This window comes from Jaculus jaculus, chromosome 1 (genome assembly GCF_020740685.1).
Source record: "Jaculus jaculus isolate mJacJac1 chromosome 1, mJacJac1.mat.Y.cur, whole genome shotgun sequence".
Lineage (NCBI taxonomy): Eukaryota > Metazoa > Chordata > Mammalia > Rodentia > Dipodidae > Jaculus > Jaculus jaculus.
The window spans coordinates 49953478-49979039 of NC_059102.1; the positions used below are offsets into that span (position 1 = coordinate 49953478).

Here is a 25562-nt window from a genome sequence, read left to right on the forward strand (position 1 = left end):
AGAAAAGGAGTCATTGAAGACACGTAGGAGAGAGAAGAGGTATTTTCAGGAACAAGAAGGGATGCAGGAGGAAGCAGAGATTCTCAGGCTAAATTACTAACTAAATGAGCTTAGTTTGCACCTGTGCCATTGTTATGCCTCCACTTACTTATCTGACCAGACAAGCTGAGCTGTTAGTGTTCATTAATTTTTTTTTCTCAAAATTACAATTTAATGGTTATCTAACTACATGACAGTGTTTTCTTCTAATATTATCTGATAGCAACTTCAAGAAAAACTGCTTTTTTGTCTTCTCTTTAATCTCTTGCTTTTCAAAAATAAAGAACACATGATAATAAAAAATTTCAATTTATTTAAAAATACTTCTGCTACATCTTAAACGTTTACTTGCTTGTTATTGTGGAGCATTGTATGAAGCCATCCCAGAGTTTGAACTAACTAAATGAATAATTTATAATTGACTGTCATAAGGATACATTATATAGTTTTACCTGATCTGTATAATTAGTCCATAGTTCATTTTCAGTTTGTAAAAAATTATCCTTCTCAGTGCAGGAGAGATGTCTTAGCACTTAAGGCACTTGTTTGCAAGCCTGGTGGCCTAGATTCAAATCCCCAGTACCCACATAAAACCAGATACACAAAATGAGACACGTATCTGGAGTTTGTTTGCAGTGATAATGTGTGCTGGTGTGCCCATTCTCCTTCTAGCTTTCTTTCTCTCTGCTTGCAAATAGTAATAAATATATTTAAAAATATTCTTCTCTAGGATGAAAATTATTTTTAGGTTATATTTGCGAAATATACATTTTAGTTACAAAAATGTATGCAATATTTTTGAATCTACAAATAATTCTAAAATCTGTAACCTCTTACTCATGCCTATCATTTATTATTCAATAAATATTTATTGAATGACTCTTTTGAGTGCTAAGTATATTTGGAGATACAAAATTAATCATATATAAATCTAGCCCTTGGAAAGTTTATAGTATTGGCAATGGAATAAGATGTATGTCTCTGTCTCCCACTTCTGCTCCAAGTAGACTTCAAAGGAAATTATAACTGTTTAATGTGGTAGAATTGTTTTAAATAAACTATTAGCTCTGAACTTAAGCTATGGGTTATATGCTGCTTATTGCCTAGATATGGTAAATTTAAAATCAAAGTATGCCAGTTTATTTAGAGAATATATATTTCACTTAATAAAGTAACTAATGTAAATTAATGTTTATTTTCCCTTTTCCCCACAAAAAATGAAAGTTTCCATTAATCTTCATAGCATCTCTGAGAATAGAAAGAAAGTACATGTACTAGGCTATTTTTCTCCCCTCTAATTAACTGTTTCCATTGAATGCAGAGGGTCTGCAAATGTCAATTTGTCCTGTAAATATTTTTCCTTAGATATTTTCCTTGATCTACCAAGTGGCCTTAGCAACAGTTTTGTTACTGACATTTAATATTCAATTATACAAAAGTATGTCACTTAAACTACGGGCCACTATCCCCTAAAAAGCCTTTGTGAAACATGGAAAAAATCTAGAATTCTAAACTTAACAATGTGATATGAATTGGTGATCAGCTCTGAGCTTCTTCACTACATTTTCACTTTTTCCCCTGGGATTCAAATGTTCAGTTATCAGTTCACAAGAGGACTAGAAAATGGGAACTGCTAATTTCTTTTTCTTTTCTTTTCTTTCCTTTCCTTTTCTATTTTTTTTTTTTTTTTTTTTGGATGCCAGTAATTCTCTTGCTTTGTGTATGAACCGAGGTGCCTGTGATGAGTCATTGTTGTGAAGAAATAATCACCATATAGCACATTTATTGTTAATATATTAAGTACTTTATATGCCTTCTTTTTATAACCAATCTTATTTAGATGAATCATAATGGTTTTTAAACTTTTTTCCACTAAAAGGAATTCTCTAAGGTATATTATAAACATTTGATGGTAAACTCCTTAGTTGCTAGGGAACATGCTAGAGATGAATTTGTTTCCCCACAGATACATAAAATATTCCTTCCCATGCTATATTTCTTTTTTTTTTTAATTTTTTATTTATTTATTTGAGAGCGACAGACACAGAGAGAAAGACAGGTAGAGGGAGAGAGAGAGAATGGGCGCGCCAGGGCTTCCAGCCTCTGCAAACAAACTCCAGACGCGTGCGCCCCCTTGTGCATCTGGCTAACGTGGGACCTGGGGAACCGAGCCTCGAACCGCGGACCTTAGGCTTCACAGGCAAGCGCTTAACCGATAAGCCATCTCTCCAGCCCCCCATGCTATAGTTCTATGGACAAGTTAATGCTTATCTAGGTCATATTCAAATAAAAGCAGAACATTCTAGGCTGAAAGGTCTAATGTCAAGGAAAGTAGAGCCAGAAGAGCGGATCAGGTAGAAATCACTATAGAGTTTATTAAATAACTGGCCAGTATATGATGAAACTATGGCTTCAAAATTAAGTATTGCAAGACAAGAGCCTAAACACCTTCCGTCTGTCTCATGAACTTGGCTTGTTGCATCAGTAACTAGTACCTTCACCCTTCTCAAGATCTAATGCTGCTTTTGTCTCATTCTGTGATTCAAAGACTGTTTCTCCTGAGTCAGGACCACTCTTAACAGCCAGGATTTTACTCACTATTGCAAAGGCATACAAAAGTTGCTCAGCGCCTTCTCCATCCTGCGGATGCTTGCTCTCTAATCGATTTGCTGCTTAATCGTGTACCATGTTAGGGGACCTCTTGAAACTTTTGCTTTTTGTTGAATGAGAATTTTTTTTTTGTTTATACTGCTTTACTTTTTGCTTTATCCAAATCATGAGCTCCTTGGCCGAAGTCCATGTTTTAGAATTATAACTCACTGCTCCAATCCCTGTATCTTTTCCATGTAAGCATTAGAAATTATAGCAAAAGAATGATATCTGTATGATCATTGATAAAACTGACTAGGAATGACAGGCCAGGGAAATATATTACTCTCAAGTCTCAGAATATTAAAGAATTTAATAGTAACTCGAAGTAAAAGTGATTAATTTTAATATATTAATGTAATATAAATTTAATCTTTAATCATGACATTTTTTGTAGTGTATTCCATTATATTGACACACATTGTATTGAATTCTCTGATCTCAAATTTTGAGCCTGGTGTGATGGTGCTTGCCTTTAATTCCAGCACTTGAGGGGCAGAGGTAGGAGGACCACATGAGTTAAAGACTACCCTGAGACTACATAATTAATTCTGTATCAGCCTGGGCCAGAGTTAGACCTTACCTCAAGAAAAAAAAGGGTAATGTTTAGTATATCTGTTCATATAACTGAAATATCTGAGAGAACAACTCAGGGGATAAAAGACGAGTTCATGGCATCAAAGGGCTCAGGCCATTATATCTGGAACTCATGTAATCAAGAACATTGTGGCAGTGGGAAAATGTGGGGAAGAGGATGTCAGCCTCATGCTGGACGGGAAGCAGATGAGGCAAGGAGACTTGAGACCAGTTGCCACCTTCAAAGCCATGCCACAGGGACCTACTTTCTCCAACTAAGCCCTACCCCTTAATGTTCCCAGAACCTCCAAAAATAGTGTCTCAGCTGTTAACTAAGTATTCAATACATTAGCCCTTGGGACAAATTTCATATTTAATCCATACCATTTGGGAAAATAATATTACAGCAAACACTGTATTGATCTTTGCAGCTGATCTAATTTCCATTGCTACTAACATAGAAGGCACTCATTGTCACTAGCCTGAGGTGCTGTCTCTCTCAACCTCTACTTGGCTCCAGTCTTGTCAAGTAGTAATTTTGAATCAGCTGCACACTACAACTGCTTATTGTTTAGTCGGGATGTCTGTGATCTCACCACAAAAATTACTGTTATAACTCGGGCATGAGACAGAAGTGTTTTTTTGGTGTCTCACTAATAGTGGACAGGGTTCCTAACCATCCTACAATGTCCAAAACAGACCCTGTAATGAGACTCGGCCAATCCAGAATAGCAATTCTATCATACTTCTGGACTGCTTGGAAACTTCTACTGGTTTTCCATTTCATGGCTAAGGAATTTCATACCCTAACGCACAGCACTCACCATCTGGCACTAGCTTCCCTTCCGAGGTCATCTCCAGCTCCCACCATTCCTTCCTGTGCACACCAACTGTATTCTTTCAGATCAGGTGATGTCTGCCCATACATAATATGTATTTTCTTCCTTCTTTTTCCTATGTACTGCCTCTTTGCCTAGGTGTCAGGGCCCTTATATTTTCTTTCAACCTGTCAGCTTCATTTGTTCTAACTTTAATGTCAGCTTTTATAGGAAATCTTCCTTGATTTTTTTTTCTTACTGCTACCCTAAGTGGGAGTAATTGCTCTCTGGTCTAAACCTCTTATCAATAATATTTCTCTCATATTTGGGATACAACAGGCATAATTTGCATAGAGCTTCTTATAAACACTAAATTCTTGAAATATCAAATGCATTATTAAAACCACCAAAAACTTTGTGTCCTATAAAACTCTTAATAGATGTGGCCAATAAATAGTTGGATTAAATTTAAAATTTTAGTTTTAAAAAGTGACCTCTAGACCAGACCTTATAATTAGTAAGAGTTGAAGCCTACTGTTAATAATGAGGTGAGGGGGTAAGAACTATCTTCTTGTAGAATTAGAGCTTTCTGCATTAATATAAAACTAGCCCAAACTGAACCACATTAGCTAACTCCAAGAGGTATTAAGCCACTAGGTTTCCTTTGTTATTTAACAAAAGCATTCTGACAACAAATATCACAAGAAAATTATATTTATCATATTTTTGGCTAAGGAAATTTTTACTGACATTAGGTAAGTGGTTTTTGATTGAAATCAAACTCAACTCAAGCCCTTTAAAAACTAGGAAATGTATTTGGCTCAGAATTAGAAAGTCAGAGGTAAAATTGATCATTCAGTAGTTTCAGCTTTACTTCCCTTAGATCCTGTTGGCTGGAGCCTCTTCTGCCCTCAGACTCCTGGCTAAGCTAATATCAGATCTGGGAAGGGAAGAAACCAGAGTAAAAAGGAAAGAGTGCCAAATACTCTGGGAAGACATTATAATGAACTCTCCCTAAAGCTCTGAAGTACATCTCATCTCACTGACTCTTCTTTTTGTTGTTTGATTTTGGTGATGGTAGTGATTTCACTATTACTTTTAAACATTAATTGTTGTCATATTTTAAATTATTTTTAAGAACTGTAGAAATAATGAATTTCTTTATGGTAATTTCATGCATGTTTATCATTGTATTTTGCCCATTTTACCTCCTTATTGATTTTTTTTACTGACAAATAATAGTTATATATGAGTTCCAGTATGATCTGATATATGTACTCATGTAAGATAATGTCATAAATCTAATTCTGTGAATTACCTCACCTACATTTGATAGAGCTTTATAATTTATTCTTTAGCAACTTTGTGATATACATCATTATTAACTGTAAATACTATGTGGTTGACTAGATCACTAAAACTGTTCTTTACTGAAATGTTTCATTTGGTCACTGTATCCTACTTTCCTATTCTCTCTCTCTCTCTCTCTCTCTTTCAAATCTCTAATAAACCTCCATTCTTCTCTCTACCTCTTTGATTTTTTTAGATTCTACATGTTAATGAGATCATACAAAGTTTGACTTTATGTATTTGGTTTTCTCACTTAATATAATGTTCATCTTATCAAAAATGATGGGATTTCTTTCATTGGAAAGCTGAATTATATTTATTATAGCCAGTTTTCTGTTACTATAATACCAGAAATAATCTACTTATAAGAGAGAAGAGGTTTATTCTGATGCATCGTTTTAGAGGTTGAAGGTAAAGCAATACATCTTGGTGATAATCTCATGGTCAGGAAGCAAAACAAAGGAAGAAAAAGGGGCTGGGGATGCATTCTCTTCAAGGGGCCTGATCTGAAGACCCAAGCCCCAGCACTAAGCATGAATAGGATAGCTTTGCTTTGATTCTGAAAGCAGATAGATCTAGCTCCATTGGCCATTGGCAGTCAATCTTTTGTGGCTCCAGATGAGTTTTGCAATCTAAGGGAAGAAAGAGGAAACAGACTCACCTCACGAAGCTGCTTATTAATTGAATCTACTATTACTTTAAAATTTTTAAGTGTTTCCTTTCGTCGTCTATCAGCATTTAAATGTATTCTAGCTAAAAATGAAAACCTGGTGAATTTGGCTTTCATATATTTAGTTTAGCAAATCATTTTTTTTAATCCTTTGACTTAGATTTATAAAATTTCAGATTCTTTGACTAATTTTCAAACATTATTCTGGCTTCTGCTTTTATTTACTGTTCTAAATTTCTTTATATATCTTGTGCATGGGAAAGCCAACTGTCCTCGTGGGTGTACATCTATTTGTTAAAAGTCAAGCAAGGGATTTGAATAAGCTTTCAAGAAGTGCTTTTAACCACTGAGGAATCTCCCCACCCTCTGGCCTCTCAATCTTTAGGGAAGACATGATTCCAGCACTATGTGGAATTTCTGAGTTTTTTGTTTTGTTTTGTTTTGTTTCCTATCCTCTCTTGGATAATTTGCTAGCCTTTCTCTGTGTAGAAATCTCAATTGTCAACACTGTGGATGGTGTACATGATTTATTGTAACCATGAAATGAAGTGCTGGGCCACATGCCCAGCATCTAAACTAAATAAAGGAAGGCTTAATTGGAATTAGGCAGTGAGCCTACAAGAACTTTACTTTGTTCCATCTCAAGATTCTAATTCCATTGGATTTACTTCATAAAGATCTATATTATTTGGAGGGGCTGCAGGAAGGCAGAGATGGAGTACATGCTGAGGATATAGAAGATAATGCAACAGATGTTAACCAGGAAGAGGGTCTGTTCAAGCAAAACTATGAGCAGCACTTAATAGATACATGTTATATAGTGTATGCAGGGTGTAGCTTTAGTCATTTTTTTCACATTTATGATATTGAAACAATACTTGTCATGCTCAGCTAGAATATAGAAACATGAGAAAATAATTTATCCTGTTTGGAATCTTTATTTCACATGAACACAGCAATCAGTGACAGAACTTGGTCCCACATGACTCCAAATATGATAAAATCCTGTTCTCAATTTATTTCTCTACCAAAAAAAAAAAAAATCGTGCTTTCTTGTTTGTTTTGTTTTGTTTATTGAGGTAGGGTTGCACTCTTGCCCAGGCTGGAATTCAGTTTGTAGTCTCAGGGTGGCCTTGAACTCGTGGAGATTCTCCTACCTCTGCCTCCCAAGTGCTAGGATTAAAGGCATGCACCACCACGTCCAGCAAAAACTGTGTTTTAAGCTCTCCAACTATGACTCTGAATTTTAAGGAAGTATATTAAATATATATATTGTCCTCATTCTACCTTATACTCTTTTTTTTTTTTTTTTTTGAGATAGGGTCTTGATCTCTAACCCAGGCTGACTTGGAATTAACTATGTAGGTCTCAGGGTGGCCTTGAAATAATGCTGATCCACCTACCTCTGCTTCCAGAGTGCTGGGATGAAAGGCATGTGCCAACACATCCAGTTTACCCTATACTCTTGTTGTGATGGGAAACTGGAATAAAAAATGATGTACTGTCAACTCTTAGTACTAAGTACAATGCAGTAGCTTGTTTTATTATTTCATGTCATTCACTGGAGACATAAATCACCTAAACACAAGACATGAAATAAATAGATATTATGGTAAGATTTATAAAGCAAATTCAAATCATGAAATATGGGGAATAATGGACAAATATTGAGTAGGTACAAGTAAATACCACTTAATTCCATTTGTAATTCTGTTTAAAGTTTCAAGTGCTACGGGATTTGGAGCCTTGAATGATTCATTTTTTAACTTGAGATGAATATATTCAGTTATTAGGAAGTGAAGCCTGGAATACTAGAGAATGTAGGTGAAATCTTGGCACTGAGATACATAAAATTAGAACGCCCACTGTATCCTCATTAAATTCAAGTATTTTTTCATTATAATAAGTTTGTTTAAATCCAGCTTCATGCTATATTATAAAATCCAGGATTATTACAAAATTGAATTAAATATTCTTAAAAGGTTTTCCCAACCTAAACACCAAAGTGTAGTTAACAATACAACACTGTTTTTCTTTTCTCTTGTTTTGTCAGTTTTGTTTTGTTGTAGTGGGTTTCCCCGTGTGGCTCAGTCTAGTCGTGCACTCTGGACTGAAACTGTAGTCCAGGCTAGCCTCACACTCATAACTACGCTTCTTCAGCTTTGTACAAATGTGTGCCACTACATTTGACTCCTACAGTATACTCTTAATCCATTTTTATGCAGCACACCATTAACCTAGGGGTAGCAGCAAATCATATTACCTGGAAAATCCTGCTTAATACTTTTGGCTTATTACCACTCTTGGTCATGCCCTTTAAAGTGGCCCCTAATGTGTATACCTCCTTTCATTCACTCACAGAAGTTTGTGTCGGGGTTAATAGGCGTGTGCAGAGTGAATACAAAGCTAACTATGCAGCACTATTCTTTGCATTTACATAGCTGGGAATATTGTGTGACCTCAGGAAATGTTTGTGACCTGAAACCCAAACTCTCTCAGTCTTAGTCACAGCTGGGGCAATCACCCCCCAATTCATATGCATATGGTGCTGGTCTGCTCATCCTTAAGACCACTGCTGGATTCTTCCTCCATTACGTCTGCTCTCATGCCATTCTCTTTTCAGAACCCTTCATGGCCCTCATGACTACAGCGTATTGTTCAGGCTCCTTATTAACAGTATTCAAGGTTTTCCACAGTTTGGCCCAAAGAAAACTTTTCTACCTGATTTTTATTATTCATCCTCAAACATCCTACATTCCTATGCAATTATATCAACAAGTGAAGGATTGGAATAGGGTGAAAAAAAATAGGGGGCTGTAAATATGACATAGCAGTTAAGGCACTTGCCTGTGAAGCCTAAGGATCCATATTTGTCTCCCCAGATCCCATGTAAGCCAGGCACACAAAGGTGAGACAAGAGCAAGGTCGCACATGCCCACTAGGTGGCACAAGCATCTTGAGTTTGATTGCAGTGGTTGATACATGCCAATTCTCTCTCTCTCTTAAAGATAGACTGTGGGGCTGGAGGGATGGCCTAGCCATTAAGGTGTTTGCCTGCAAAGCCAAAGGACCCAGGTTTGATATCTCAGGACTCATGTTAGCCAGATGCACAAGGGGGAGCATGCATCTGGAGTTTGTCTGGAGTGGCTGGAGGCCCTGGCATGCCCATTCTCTCTCTCTCTCCCTCTTTCTCTGTCAAATAAATAAATAAATAAAAATAAAAATACTTTTAAAAATAGAGTGAAGACATGGTGTATTACTATTAATTCTGATTGTTCTTACTTTTACTATGTGACCTTGGACAGGTTACCTGAACTCTCTGACTCCATATCCTCATCTATAAAGCAGGGTTACACCTGTAGCATAGAATTTCTGTATTAAAAAGTGGATTGATGTATTTCAGAATATATTTTATTTTTATTATTTATTTATTTATTTGTTTTTGTTTTTGTTTTTCATGGTAGGGTTTCACTCTAGCTCAGGCTGACCTGGAATTCACTATGTAGTCTTAGGGTGGCATCAAACTCACAGCAATCCTCCTACCTATGCCTCCAGAGTGCTGGGATTAAAGGCATGCGTCACCACGCCTGGCTTGTAATTTAGAATATAGAAAAAATTCTGAGTGATATCTGCTCATTGGAGCCCTCAGTGATACCTGAAATTGTTTTTCCCCTTTAGACTTTGCTTGTATCATTTCCTCTACTTGAAAAGCCCAGGTTGCTCCTCTACTTCTATTGTTTCATACCCATATCTAAGCTAACTTGTTCTTCATGCTATAGTTTTTTTTTTTTTAAATAATGGTTAGCAATAGAAAGAAATGAGTTTCCCTGTGACATTTTCATACATATATTAATAAACTTTGATCTTATTTGCTTCCCTAATTCCCTTCCTCTTCCGTCTTGATAGTTCCATTTGTCTTCCCAAATAGTTTGTCTTGCTTTCATATTATATTACCCTCTCTTGTTCCCCCTTTCCCCTCATTTTAGACTTCTTCCTTCCCTCTCACAAGTCCTCTTCTGTGTATATATAGCTTCATTATACATATGAAATACAACATGAGATTTGTTTTTCTGAATCTGATGGATTTTGTTTAAACATAATGAACACAGCTTCATCCACTTTCCTGAAATACCATCAATATATCTTTGCAGATGCATCAAGTGTCACCGTACATAAGTACCACATATTTTATCCATTCAGCCACTGACAGACGTCTAGGCTCGTTCTGTATCTTGGCTATCGTGACTAGTGCTGCAATAAGCATGGATGTGCTAGCATCTGTGGTGGGCCAATTTAGATTCCTTCAGGTATATGCATAGAAATAATACAGCTTAATCATATAATTGTTCTGTTATTTTCTTTTTTCCATTTTTTAAGATCCCTCTGCACTGATTTCCATGTTGGCTGTTCAAGAGTACATACATGCCAAGAATGTATTTTTCTCCAAATTCTCATAAGCATCTTTTTTATTTGTTTTCTTGATTTTTGCTAGTCATAAAACTTTTATTCCACTGACATGGACTTAATACACATGTTCTTCACAATGGTGCTTGGATTGTTTAAAATGGGTACTTTAAGGTTTGGAGCACTTAAAGGCTGTGGTACAAACAGATATCCCATTGAATACTACATGTTGCAATCACGTTTTTCTGTGGAATAGTCAATCTCAGCGGCACACCTTGGACTACAGCTACAGAAGTAGCTTCAAGAAAAAGTTGTGACCCAACGTACTGTGAAGAAGGACATAAAATGGTTCACATTCCATTATTTGTAAAGTTACCTGCTGTTTGCTTTCATTACTTTTTGTTACACATTTTATTTGTATTTAAATGTTTCAGGCAGCCTAAGAACAAGTGTAAAAGTACAGATATAGTAAAATGAATTCCTGGTATTCATGACTTCATGTATATGAAGCACCGCAGTAAACAAAAATCCCATGTGGTTAACATTTCTGAGGGTTTTTTATTTTGCTTTTCTGATTTTTTTTTTTTTTTTTGGTCTAACATGCATGTGCTGTAAAAATAGTTATCAGGGAAATAACTTGAGATGATGGCTAGCTTTGTTTAATGTCTTATGAAATTTTTATGAACAATCCAAGCACCATTGTGAAGAACATGTGTATTAAGTTCATGTCAGTGGAATAAAAGTTTTATGAATAGAAAAAAAATTAAAAAAAAAAACAAATTCAAAAAGATGCTTATGAGAACTACACTTGTGACTAGAATCAATTTTCCCTTTTATTCCCCACCAGGACAAACCAATATGTAGGCAGTTCTCTTTGCTTAGACATGGAAGCAGTTTTAACACTGGCCCTTGTGAAGCCCCAATGTACCAAAAGTACCGAACATTTATAACTTGTATAAAAATTCCACATCCCCATGTTGGCCACCTCAAGATGAAAACAAATAACTCTCTAAATGCTAACTGGCTTTACTCCCCTAATATTAGACATAAAAACAAAACACATGGGGCTGGAGAAAGGGCTTAGCGGTTAAGGCATTTGCCCGCAAAGCCTAAGGACCCATGTTTGATTCCCCAGGTCCCACATAAACCATATGCACATGGTGACTCCTGCATCTGAAGTTCTTTTGCAGTGGCTAGAGTCCCTGATGAGCCCATTCTCACTCTCTCTCCCTCCTAACCCTCTCTCTATCTCTAAAAACTAAATAAAAATAAATCTTAAAAAAACAACCACTTGGGAAATATAGAAATTCAAATAGAAGTAACATAAACCTGTCAAAATTGTATCAAAAAAAAAACAAAACTATTTGTGGGACAGCATGGATGACAAATGGTGTACTGTGTAAATTTTAGAATGAGGCAGACAAAAGTTGGAAGGCCAGTTATTTTTCCCCCCTTCTCCTGCTTCCGCTTCGTCTCCTTGGGTGTCTGATGACCACAATGTCAAGTTGTCTCTCAGCAACTGCATTATTAGTGTGCTATCTTTGTATGACTCTTCACTTAATGCACCAAGTTCAACAATGGCTTCATCAAAAGCTGTCTTTTCAAGAGAGCAGGCTTTCTCTGGTGAGTTCAGAAACTTATGATAGAACACAGAAAAGGGCCAGGCCCAAGCTGGTAGGATGCATTGGCTGCATTTCATTTTTGCTAATTTCAAAAGCTTCTTGGTATGTTTGTTGTGACTGATCCACAATTCCTTTCTTGTCGTCACCAGCAGCAATATCAGCCAAGTAACAGTAGTAGTTTCCCTTCATTTTCAAATAGAAGACCACTCTCTGCTTGTAAAGCATTGGAGATCAAGATTTTTTCCAAGAGGGGAAGTTGCTTAGCGGTTAAGATCTTTGTCTGTGAAGCCTAACGATCAAGGTTCAATTCCCCAGGACCCATGTTAGCCAGATTCACAAGGGGGCACATGCATCTGGAGTTCATTTGCAGTGGCTGGAAGCCCTGGCATGCCTATTCTCTCTCTCTCTTAAATAAGTAAGTAATCAATATATATAGAGAGATAATTTTTACAAGAGAGACTGTACTTCATTGGAGATATCTCTTAGCGCTGTCTCCATTTTCTCTCTGTATTCTCAAGCCATCTGCTGCTTTTTTTCAGCACCTTCTTTCTTTTGCTCAATACTTGAAACAACTCTCCAGGATGACCTGCGAGCTGCTCCAACATTTTTATAAGCAAAGGAAAGAAGATTCTGCTCCTCATTAGTCAATTCAGCTCCTTGCTCCGTTACAGACTTCACACAGGCTGCCCTGACACCATATCGCTCAGCCTGCTTGGCCAGTTTGGCCTTCTGCTTCGGCTCCTTTTTATCCATGACTGGATGTTCTGTGTCCGGGGTGGGTGGTGGTAACAGACAGACGGGTGCTCGGCAGTCTCTGGGTGGTGGCAGTGGCTAGGCTGATACTCTGATTAGCTGATTTGTTTGATATTTAGTTTTCAGGGGAAATTTGTGTGTGTGTGTGTGTGTGTGTGTGTGTGTATTCACTCTAGATATTAACCTATACACAGCCAAAGTTTTCTACCATTCTCTAGGCTGTCTCTTTACTGATATTTTCCTTTGCTGTGCAGAATCTTTTTAATTGAATGAATCTTATTTGTCTAATCTTGGGATTATTTACTGTGCAATTAGAGTCCTTTTCATGAAGTCCTTGTCTATGCTTACAAATTTGAGTAATTTGCCTATGTTTTTCTCTGCCAGTGTCAGAGTTTTAGGTGCTACATTAAGGTCTTTGATTCGTTTTGAATTGATTTTGTGCAGGATGAGAGAGATGGATTTGTGGATATTGGTTTTCCCAGCACCACTTGTTGAAGAGGCTATCTTTTCCTCAATATGTTTTTGACATCTTTGTCAAATACTTGTTGGCTATAGCTGTATGAGTTTTTTCTAGGTCTTCTATTTCTTGGTCTGCACATCTGCTTTCACATTATAGTCTTTCTATTTATCTGGCTATAGTCTATTCTCTTACCCACTAAGCTAAATTCTCTCTTTCAAATCATAAAAATTAATGTCATGATGAAAATCATTTGTTTTCAGGTGAAATGTTACAAGCAGAGATATACAGACTTTTAGTTCATAGAAAAATTCTAATAGTATCATTCATTATTTGAAAGGAAATATTAAATGGAAGACAACTTAATGGGCAAAATTTGGGCTGAAGAAATGGTTTGGCAGTTAGGGTACTTGCCTGCACAGCCAAAGGACCTAAGTTCAATTTCCTAGGACCCATATAAGTCAGATACACATGGTGGTGGATTTGTCTGGAGTTCATTTGCAATGGCTGGAGGCCCCTGGCATGCCCATTCTCTCTCTCTTTATCTGCCTCTTTCTCTCAAATAAATAAATAAACAATAACAATAAATGAATAATTATAAAAGGTAGAATTTTAAACTCCAAGAACCCATCTGAAAATAATTACAAGAATAAACTAGTCCTTGTGCTCCAGGATCAGGAAGTCCTCACAAGGCCTTGTAGTACATACCAGTGGGATTCTTTACTTTGTGGCCAGAGACATTTAAATATGCTTTTCTTTAACCTTAGGAATTATGGCCCATTCCTCAAACACGCAGTGTACCTGTTAGCCGTTAATGGAATGGAACACTTTTGATTCACTGAGAGGTGGTTGGTAAAGACATTTTCAGGCATGAGATTCAAGCAGTATTGGAACCCATTTTAAAACAGGCTTTCAACAGGCAATAAAGGAGAGACTCCAAGGTGAAATTTAACAGAAGAGACTAGAGGTTTTTTGGCAAAGAATTATCTGTTGTTTATCATTACCTGAAGACTCCAGGGTTCTGACTATCAGTGAAAAGCAAGGAAAGTATTTGTCAAAAAGAAACAAAAAGAAAGAGTCCCAAATAAGTTTCTTGATTACAGTTATAGCAATCAACTTTAGGTAATAATCAAAAAGAAAATTGGATGTGTTGATAGAATCAACAGCAGATTAGGTTAGGCTCAGAAAAACTAAAACCAATAGAAAATTCTTAGGAACAGGAAGTATGAATTTGTCTTTTATGAGTTGTTATTGATACAGAGTACAATTAATTATACCCAGATGTTTCTTTCCTCTTTACATTACTGGATCAAGATTTCTCTAGAAGACAGTGCCTCATTTTTCTTCCAACTCCAGGTCATGTCTTCATTCCCTATCTCTGTCACAATTCTCTTTCTCTGTTGGCAGAGGAGAATCTGGCCCTTATGCCAGCAAAAACAGAACACAATCAATCACCTAGATTAAAATACAGCTCTTTATCACAAATGAGTGTAGATAATGCCCCACAAGCTCACAGTAAAAGATAACAGATGTAGTCACAAAGTGGCAAATACCCACCCCATCCAGTAGGTCATGTTTCCTCTCTAATAGGTCACATTTCCTGTCCAATAGGTTGTGGATCCTAGAGAACATTGTTTTAAACCCAAATCAGGCCTGAATCAAAGCCAAAAATTATAGAAACAAATATGGGGTCTGGGAGTTTCGTCATTGGTTATAGGCACTAGCATGCAAAGTCTGCTGACCAAGGTTCATTTTTTCAATATACAAGTTCTAGTATATAAGGCCAGCTACACAAAGTAGTGCATGTGTTTGTAGTTTGTTTGCAGTGGCAAAAGGCCCTAGTGCACCCTTATTTTTCTCTTTCTCTCTGAAACAAATAAATAAATATGTTTTAACATGTGCTATGAAAAATGAGTTCATCAAACTCATTCTCTATGTATGAGTATAACCAGTAAAAGACAAATGAATTAAAGCACAGTGACCAAAGGTAGATTTGCCTCAAGAACAAGTTATCCCTTCCCTCCATCAATTTCTGCAGAGAATGGTTCTCTTAGTTCCTGGCAACTTCAATGTTTATGCCTCTTGTTTGATAGTTCCTAGGAAATACAGTGTCCATGAAATATTAGCAGACAATTTTCTGCTTTTTTTCATTTCCTAGAAACACTTAAGTTTTCTGCCTGTCTAGAAGTAAAATCCCTACATTTTGTTCAAATCCTTTTTGTTGCATGCAAGCGTCTTTAACAGCTGAGCCATCTCCCCAACCCCATTTTACTTTTGAAAATTGTGTATGTGCCATTTCTCTACTCCCATGTTGCCCGACAAAGGTGTGCTTAAGAACAGCTTGCCAGAGGAAGTAAATAAAAATGACTAAAGAAAACATGTAAGACGGGGTTAGGTGTAGGAGAATTGACAGAGGGTTATTTAGAGTGCCACCCTTAGCTGGTGGCACTATTAGCAAGTAAGTTATTGATCTTTTATTAGCACTAATGCCCCAAAAAGGACTCCCTGACATGCCACAAGTCCTTCAAAGTTCCCCAAAAAGCATTATGTTGTCCACAATCCATTTCATCAGACTTACTGCAGATATCCATCCCTTGGTATGTATGCCTTCTGCAGGACTTGGCAACATGTTGGGTGCTAGAGAGAATAAAGAATACAACGTACAATGTGCCATTCCTTAGAGACTGAGCTCGCGTCTTAAAGCTGCAACCTTCAAATTACAAGAGGCTGTGCAAAAATATCTAGGTATTTAATACACCAAACATTTTGAAGCTTGGTTTTCCCAGAATCCCACTTCCGCCTCCCAAGTGCTGGAATGAAAGGGGTGCACACCATACCTGACTTTGTTCATGACTTACTTTGACCATCTAAAAAAGAAAAACACTTTTTGTTATTTTCTGATCGACATCTACTGTATAAGTGGTACAGCTTGGCAATAACCTTTTTTTGTTTTGTTTTGTTTTCTTTTCTTTTCTTTTTGTGTTTCAAGGTAGGGTCTTGCTCTATTGCTCTACTTCAGACTGACCTTGGAATTCACTATGTAGTCTCAGGGTGGCCTTGAATTCATGGCAATCCTTCTACCTCTGCCTCTGCCTCTGCCTCTGGAGTGCTGGGATTAAAGGCATATGCCACCATGCCTGGCATCAATAACCTCTTTTGAAATGCATCTGGAAACATTCACTTCTTCTTCCATTCCTGATCCTCGAGATGAGCCAGATGGCATCTAAACTGGAGGCAAGATTTGACTTCCCTCAAGTACAAAGCACCCTGGGTCTCTAGACAGATGGGACTTCAGGAAATATTAGTGCCTGATGAACCTATTCATCCCATTTTCTTTGCAAATTAAGCATTCGAATCTATCACAGATCAACTGTTAGCACAAGCTTGCCCACAGACTGGGGAGCTTTTGAACTTCTCAGTCTAGAGCTTCATACAGTTCTATTTTATATAGTTCATGCTGCTTCTCATGGGCTCTCAGTACCACTGAGTTTGTTTTGAATAGCAGAACTGTGTTGTGCCACTTCCTGCAAAGGCTTCCCATAGGTAGTTCCTAGTGGCATTGTAGGGGTGTGTGCATGCTTGTGCGTGGAGTGAGCTACTTTTATCTTTATTATGGTCTTTCATCTTGGGATAAAAAGAAGTGATAGCAAGGCAGGGTATTTGCTCTGTCTCTATTTCTTAGTACCCTGCGATCGTTTACATATGTAGATGTGCTCAGGTTATTTCTAAGTCTTATTTACCACAAAAATTATTTAAATTATGTTGAAGTCTTATTTTGGAGCATGCCAGGTAGAAATGCAAACTCTGTCTTGACCTAGTTAGCAGAAGCTTGTTCTGCACGTGCCCCACCTCCCCGCGTGCATTTTCAGGAGACACAATGGTCGAAGTGAAGTACCCTCTTCCCAAACTGTGCTCTTTTCCTGATTATTTCCTTTTAATTTTTTATGGAAAAAAAATATGCAGAAACGTAGAGAACAGCTCAGAGAAACAGTTTAACAGCAGTGTCAGAGTCGTACGTGCTTGAGGTGGATGTTCTTATGAATAACAAAGTTGATGATTGAGGAGATACAGTTTATATTTCCTGCCATGAATACATAGCATAGCTTTTGAAGATGATAAGAAGGTAATCCATTGGTAATGGAAGCCACTTTATAAATATAGGCCAATATAAGGAAAAAGCTAGACTGGCTAGCCAATAACTTGGTGAGCTTCCACATCCACAGTCTCTGCCAGGTTCTCATATGTCACTTCATGGTAGGAACATCTGTCATGTGTTTATTATTTATCACACATTCTGTTAGGAACTCTCTATGAAATATTTTACTTATACTTCACAAAAGTCCTATGTGTTGGGCTAGAGAGATTGCTTACTTGTTATGATACTTGCCTACAATGCCTAAGGACCCAGGTTTTATTCCTCAGTACCCACATAAACAAGATGTACAAGGTGGCACATATGCCTGGAGTTTGCAGTGGCTAGTGGCCCTGGCATGCCCATTCTCTCTATATATATTTCTCTCTCTCTCTAATAAATAAATAAATAAATAAAATATTTTTTAAAATCCTATGTGGCAGCTTTATTTCTACACTCAGTTTACACATAGAAAAAATAATACTTAAAAAGTGATTAAGGGGCTGGAGAGATGGCTTAGCAGTTAAGTCATTTGCCTGCAAAGCCAAAGGACCTCAGTTTGATTCCTCAGGACCCACATAAGCCAGATGCACAAGGTGGCACATGAGTCTGGGGTTCATTTGCAGAGGCTGGAAGCCCTGGAACACTCATTCTCTCTCTCTCTCTCTCTCTCTCTCTCTCTCTCTCTCTGTGTGTGTGTGTGTGTGTGTGTGTGTGTGTGTGTCTGTCTGTCTGTCTGTCTGTCTGTCTGTCTACCTTGTTCCCTCTCTCTCTATCTCTCAAATAAATAAATATTTTGTAAAGTGATTAAGCATTTGTCCTACATGAAGGAGTAGATGGCAAAGTGGACAGTATGTGAATCAGGATATCTGGTATTAATGTTTTTCCTGTTTTGTTTTGTTTTTAACAGCAAACTGTTTAGTGTTCAAATATATATAAATTTTGACCTTCCCTTTTCTTCATGTACTATGTATCAGAATAGAAAATAAAACTAATATAAGAAAAAGCTAAAAATTATAGCTTGGCAAGTCAGTTAAACATAACAGTGCTTAATAACAAGATAAATGAGTAATTGAGCTCTTAGAAAACACCATGACCCAATAGTGATTCTCTTGTCATGCAGAACAAGTTAAAATGAAGGAAAAGTAGAGGCCAACATCTAGGATTCTAAAGTTCCCCTTTCAGCCTTCACTCATTAGAGATGGTGCTGATGATAATACAAACAAGACAGTCATGGGGCCCATGTTCCAGCAGGGAAAATCTGTTGTTTTGTTACTGTGCTATTGGTGGTTAGCAGGCTGTGTGAACAGTACCTAGTATATGGCATTTATGACTTTCTAAAACATGAGAAGAGCAGATAGCAGTGCCTGACAATCAAAAAGACAATGAGTGTTGGCAGATAGCTGCTGTTGGCATAGAAGGCTGGCTCATGGCTCAGCTGTAGCCAAGCAGAGCAGAAACTCTTGCCGTAGGAAGATAGAAGTTCAGCATCAGAAGCAGGTGTCCTCCACCCTCTTCCATGTACATCCAGACACACGCATAAAGCACCCAGTGGTCAATGTTTCCTTTTTTGATTTCCCAGAATGAGATCACTAGCCAACTAGGGAATTCTTTCCATTTATCATGCAGCCTGTCCATTGGCACTTGATTTGGTATTCTGTATTGTTTCTTGCTGATCAAAGTCCCCATTAAAGCACAAGATAAGTATGCTTGCTTCATAAGAGTGCTTGTTGGTCAGTTTATTTTCAGGGTTCCTAAAACAGGCTGAAATGAAGATACAACAAAGAATAATGCTACATAGAACTTAAATATTCCCTGAAACAGCACAAACGATGATAATGCATACAGATGTTCTAGAGTGAGCAATCGTTTGCCATCTGGACAATGAATCTGACACATTTTAGAGAAGAGTCTGAGGGTGGCCTTCAGTGGATACACGGTTCTCTATAGGCCTAGAAAAGTTGAGTCATCTATTGGAAGAACTGTACAAGCAAATATCCCTGGAGATCAATAATCTGCCATAGGCATTTGTTTTCAAGCACAATTTGGTAGCATGATGGTATGATCACTCAAATGAGACTGAAAGGCAGTGGAAGCTTAGGAATGTGGAGACAGCTGTGTCTTTTCACAGTACCAACAGTTGAACCTCTAGCAGGGAATTTTCTCATATACAGGCAAGAGGGTAGATTTAGGTTTTGTGAGTCTTAAAATGTGTCTGACTTGAAATACTCTATTTAAGGAAAATAATACAAAATTACCAATGTAAACCCAGTAAATCTTGTCACAAGCCTTGGAAGCTGCCAATTAAATGAGAGATCTTGAATCCTAAACCTCTTTAGTTTTTGGAATGTCTGTATGTTTTAGAGTATTTCTAACTAGTAAGCATATATTCTGAATTACAACTGTAATTTAAACTTTTCTATCAGGAAAAAAAATGGCAAGTGAAAATTTTTATATTTAATTCAATATAGCTGAAATATTTCAACGTGTCATCAATATAAAATTTTAATGAGATATTTATATTCATTTTCATATCATGCCACTGATCTCTATTTTACATAGCCCAAAGCAACTAGGACTGGCTGCATTTCCAGTGTCCAGCAACTTTGGGTATCTAGTAACCTCTGAACTGAAAGATTCATGATCATAGTCTTGCTAACAATGAATAATCTGGGGAACTAATCATCATCCCTAAAAGTGTGATCCCGTGCAATGTCCCAGGGCTCACTCCACATGAATCAGTACATGAACTTTAATAAGTCCCCCAAATGATTCACACGCACATTAAAAACTGACATACTCTTCTCACAGTAGCTAAGAATAGAATCTCTAAAAACAACTGCAGAGAGAAGAAATACAGCATTCTCCAAGAAGATCCAAGAAGATCAATGCTGCAAAAATGAGTATCTGAGGTGATTTGTAGAATGAAAAAGACAGGGGTGACAAATGAATTAGGAAGTTTGAAAAGGAAGGTTAGAGTTGACAATCATGGCTGAGCACTTTCAGGAGAAGGGCAAAAAACAATTTGAACATAAAAAGCTTAAGAAGAAAAGAATGGGCCATAAAGTGCTTTTGGAAGTGAAAAGGAATGACATCATAGATTTAAAGGTTATCATGGTGTATTTTAAATTGACCATCATTCAAGCTGTGGTTACAAGAACTTTCTCAACCTAATTATGAAGGGCTTATTAAATATTTCTCATTCTCTCCCCCTATTCATCCTTCTATCCTTGGTAACCTATTTCAAATAATGATATCAGATTACACAGTAAATTTGGGATACATTTGGGTTGAAACAATTCTGGATTATTATTGAAAACTGTTAATGTGGATTCAGAGCTCACATTGAAAAATAATCCCTCCTAAGCTGCTTAACTGAATGTCTTTATGCCTACGGCCCTTCTTAGTGATGTGCACCATGGCAGACATGGCTGAGAAGAGGTGTACAGGGCTTGCCATGCCTCCCATCCTCCCTGATCGCAAAGTATTTCATTACATGAACATCCCTCATTACTGTTGCCAACATGGATTACTCATCTTTTCAGGTGGTGTTATCTTTTGTTTTTTGTATTATTTATATTTATGTTTTATTAATGTTTTGTTGGTCATAACCTAATCATATATTAGGACTCAAATGACCCCATTGCACTCTATGACTAGAGATCTTGTTAATAGTATAATGGATTTTCCCAAAAAAAAAACAAAAAACAAACAAAAAAAATTGGCTGTAGCAAACTGAGTGTTTTCATGCATAAACTAAAGCCTAAATATATGCAACCGTGTATTCACCCTCACATTTCTGTAATCAGGTCAGTAGCCGGAACATAATTGGCACCAAATTAATTCAAGGGTGGATGGCAAGATGACTGTGTACATGCCAGTGCAACAATTATCTCCCCTACTTATTGTTGATCAAAAACAATTGTGCTCAGTTTGTTTGGTTAATTTGATGAAATTACCCCGTTATTTCTATTTTAAAACTGTTTTTAAAAAGTTGACATTGGTATCTGGAGGGATGGCTTAGCGTTTAAGGCATTTGCCTGCAAAGCCAAAGGACCCAGGTTTGATTCCCCGGGACCCACATTAACCAGATGCACAAGGGGGCGCAAGCATCTAGAGTTCTTCTGCAGTGGCTGCCAGCCCTGGCTCGCCCGTTCTCTCTCTCTGTGTCTCCCACTTTATCTGTCAAATGGATAAATAAATAAAAATAAATTTTTTACAAAAAGTTGAACTTGGGGGTTGTAGAAATGGCTCTGTGGTTAAGGTGCATGCTTGCAATGCCTGATGGCCTGGGTTTGTTTCCGTAGTACCCACATGAAGCCAGATGCCCAAAGTGCCACCTGCATCTTGAGTATGTTTGCAGTGCATGAGGCCCTGATGCACCCGTTGTCTCTGTGTCTTTCTTCTTCTGTGCCTCTCGCTGTGCTTGAAAATAAGTAAGTATTAAAAATAAAAAGAGTTGAAGTTGACCATAATAGTAGTTTATTTGTTGGAAGAAAGGCATAAAAAGAAACTTGTCATTATAAATCAGGAAGAAAGGGTCTATGTTTTTCAAGTAACCCTTTCTCACAGAGCAATAAAAAATAACCCTTTAAAAAAGTTCATACTATATTTCCTTTGTTCTTTTTTATTTAATTTTACTTTTTAAAAATATTTTATTTACTTATTTAAGAGAGAGACAGACAAGGAGAGAGAGTGGACATGCCAGAGCCTGTAGCCACTGCAAAAGACATCCAGATACATGATACCTTGTGCATCTGGCTTATGTGGGTACTGGGCCATCAAACGTGGGTCCTTTGGCTTCCCAGCCAGGTGCCTTAACTGCTAAGCCATCACACTAGCCCTAAGATATCTTTCTTTTTTTTTTTTTTGTTGTTGTTGTTTGTTTGTTTTTTGGTGGGGAGGGGTTGAGATAGGATCTCACTCTAGCCCAGGCTGACCTGAAATTCTCTATGTAGTCTGGGGTTGGCCACAAACTCACATAGATCCTCCTATCTCAGCCTCCTGAGTGCTGGGCTTACATGCATGGGCCACCACATCCAGCTTCTTTGTTCTGTATGGGCAAGAAGCACACAGATATTTATTTTGTGCATGATTTGATGGTCATTAACATTCAATCTTATTGTGGCTTGAGACTAGTCATTAAACACACATATGTGGACTGATAACCAGTTACTGTACTAGACCCAGAAGGGGTGTGGGGGGGCGAGGTAATATATTTTAAAAGACTGTTTTCTGGTTTTTTTCTTGGAGATAGAACTAAAATTATATAATCAGATTATGAAAAGTGATCATAGTTGAATGAGCAAAGTATAAGAGAAGAAAAAAAAAAAAACAAGCCCATCAGTTATGACTGGATAATCAAGAGAAGTTGCAGAGTTTGGGAGCATCTTCATGGAACTTTGAAATACAGAAAACTGAAAGTGGAGAAAGAGAATTCCAGACAAAAGAATAGCAAATTCAATGGTTTACAGGATTCTTGGGGATCAGTGAGTAATATCCTGGGCCAGTAAATGTGGAATGTGTTTCACGGTGTTGGGATCAGCACTAGAATAGCCACGTGGATCTAGTTTGTGAAAGGCTGCATGGAAGCCTCTGCTGTGAAGGGTGGATTTACATGTGGGACAAGGGCATGCACGAACCGTTTCTGAGTATGGACTGAAACGAGCCGATTTGGTTCTCAGAGGATGAGTGCGAAGAACCAAGATCAGAGATAAGTCTGCAGGCTGAGGCACATCTATATGTAACCCCAGCACTTGCGAGTTGGAAGCAGTACAGTCACAATGTAATTTGTTTAAAACAAAAACAAAAGGTACCAGAACCATTAAAACTGCAATGGGGGCGGGGAAAAAAGAGGAGAAATTAATAAACTAGGTTTGATAGGATAGGAAGTGGTCAAATTTTTTGTGAAAAGTGAATGAATGTGAAGAACTCATGATGTGGCAGATGTTTCCAGCTTGAGGAATTCTGTGGAAGCCCTGGCTGTGCTGGGGAATTCTGCAAGTGCCCACCCAGGGTCAGCTTCCTGGTCTTATTTCATTGTATGGCTTTTGTCTTGTAACTTATTTCTGTTTGCCTCCACAATGAACATGGTGGTTTCTCACGGAGGAGAATATACTCATTTTCTTCAATTTCACATCAACCCCAAAGCTGTTTGGAAAATGGCCTTTTGATATTCTCTCTCTTTCTTTCTCTGTAAAGCCAGGGATTAAGCCTAAGAAATAGTCATTAGGTTTCTCATTCAGAAGTTTAAGATTGAAAATATGTCCAAAACTGAAAAATCCTTTAAATTCTTTGCCTTTAATAACGATTTGAAAATTTTACCTCTGTGATTCTGAAACTAAAATGAGACAGAAACTGAGTTTTGCTAATGTCTGTTTTGAAAATAACTGCATACAGGCTTTGTTTTCTTTAGTTTTTACCTCCCTAAAATTTTTGTAAATATAAATAAAGCGAAATGCTGTTAGCTGCTATTTTTGAGATATGCTCCTACAGCATTTATTCTCCTTATATCACTGTCCCAGTGTTCACAACAGATGGTTTTACCCAGTTGAAGTCCTCAATAACAAAAGAAAATGATCTGTCTCTTAGAAGCAAATGCACGCACAGTGCTCAGCTATTCCAGTGTCAACTACTTGATTTAAATCATTTTCATGGCTGTTCACCTGACTTGCTAGTGCAACCAACCCCAGTGAGTTCTGTTATTCCCAGGTTAGAGCTGCAGAAAATTATACCTATTTGAAGGGTTAATCAGAAGTGCTAAGTGAAATAGTGTCTTTATTCAAAAGCGTATGAGTGGACATTTAATCAGGTAAGAAGATAGATCATTAAGATTTTAGCAGAGTGCAGCTTGTCTTCTGTTCTGGGGACTTTCCTAAAGTATCTGTAATTGTGAATAGAAAATTGTACTTAAGGTTTCATAAGACACACTTTATCACAAATGCTGCCAAAGTCCGTTTTTCTTCTGTCTATAAATATCCTTTGAATATTAGTAGAATATGGAGACCTCACAAACTCACATTTATAAAACCTTCAGTTATCTATGCACAATTGATTCATACTATATAAAATTCTGAACAGTAGAGAGAAATCAAAAGCAAGCATTATTTTAGAATAAAAATTAGTTTTAATAGATAAAAATAAAGCATCTCATTTATCATATGAAATTATTAGTAAAAAAGTAATTTTACGCTGCCTTACCAAACATAACATATTAAAAAAATTTAAATCTATATCATATCAAATTTTCATTTGACTGATTATATCTCACCTAACTTTCTAGCCTAATCATCATAACACTTATTTAAAGAACATCTGATAATAAAGCCATTATCTAGCCATATGTAAAATTTTAAGCAATTGTAATGTGTATTTTGTGTTATAAATCAAGGTTCTGTTCTATATTTCTTCGACATAAAATATAATTTCAGCCGGGCGTGGTGGCGCACGCCTTTAATCCCAGCACTCGGGAGGCAGAGGTAGGAGGATCACCATGAGTTCAAGGCCACCCTGAGACTACAGAGTTAATTTCAGGTCAGCCTGGACCAGAGTGAGACCCTACCTCGAAAAACCAAAAAAAAAAAAAAAAAAAAAAAAAAATATATATATATATATATATATATATATATATAAAATTTCAGTGCCCAAAATAAGAAAGGAAATGAGATTAGCAACTTAATTTTGACATTTTCAATACATGTCATTTCAACATTTTTTCTTGCTTCCTTTTTTTCTACTCTTCCCTGTCCATTTTATTTATCTAATCTTATTATTCCTATTAATAAAATCCTGTTTGGTTTCTCCAATGTCTGCTTTAAAAATTATACTAATCTCAAATCATTACTAAATTAGAAGAATTACACAAATATTAATATTAATGTATAAAAGATATTATCCCTGAGTTCATAAAATTTCTACTTTGAATAAGAAAAATAATACTTAATTAGTTGGCAGATAAACAGAGGTTGAGTGATATGCAGATATGTATGAGTGCATTTTGGGGATTATAAAATAACTCAATACAGAGCATTGATATAACTGTTCTTTTATTTAAAAAGAAAAGAAAAAAGCCTGTATATGAAATTAAATGACA

The 25562-nt window shown here is 36.9% G+C and overlaps 1 protein-coding gene and 1 pseudogene across 2 annotated transcripts in view; one reads left to right on the top strand and one right to left on the bottom strand.

Moving 5' to 3' along the window:
* Prkg1 (protein kinase cGMP-dependent 1) overlaps positions 1-25562 on the top strand; it is a 1244729-nt gene that overhangs the window by 648792 nt on the left and 570375 nt on the right. The window lies entirely within an intron of this gene.
* Positions 11867-12881, bottom strand: LOC105943711 (annotated as a pseudogene).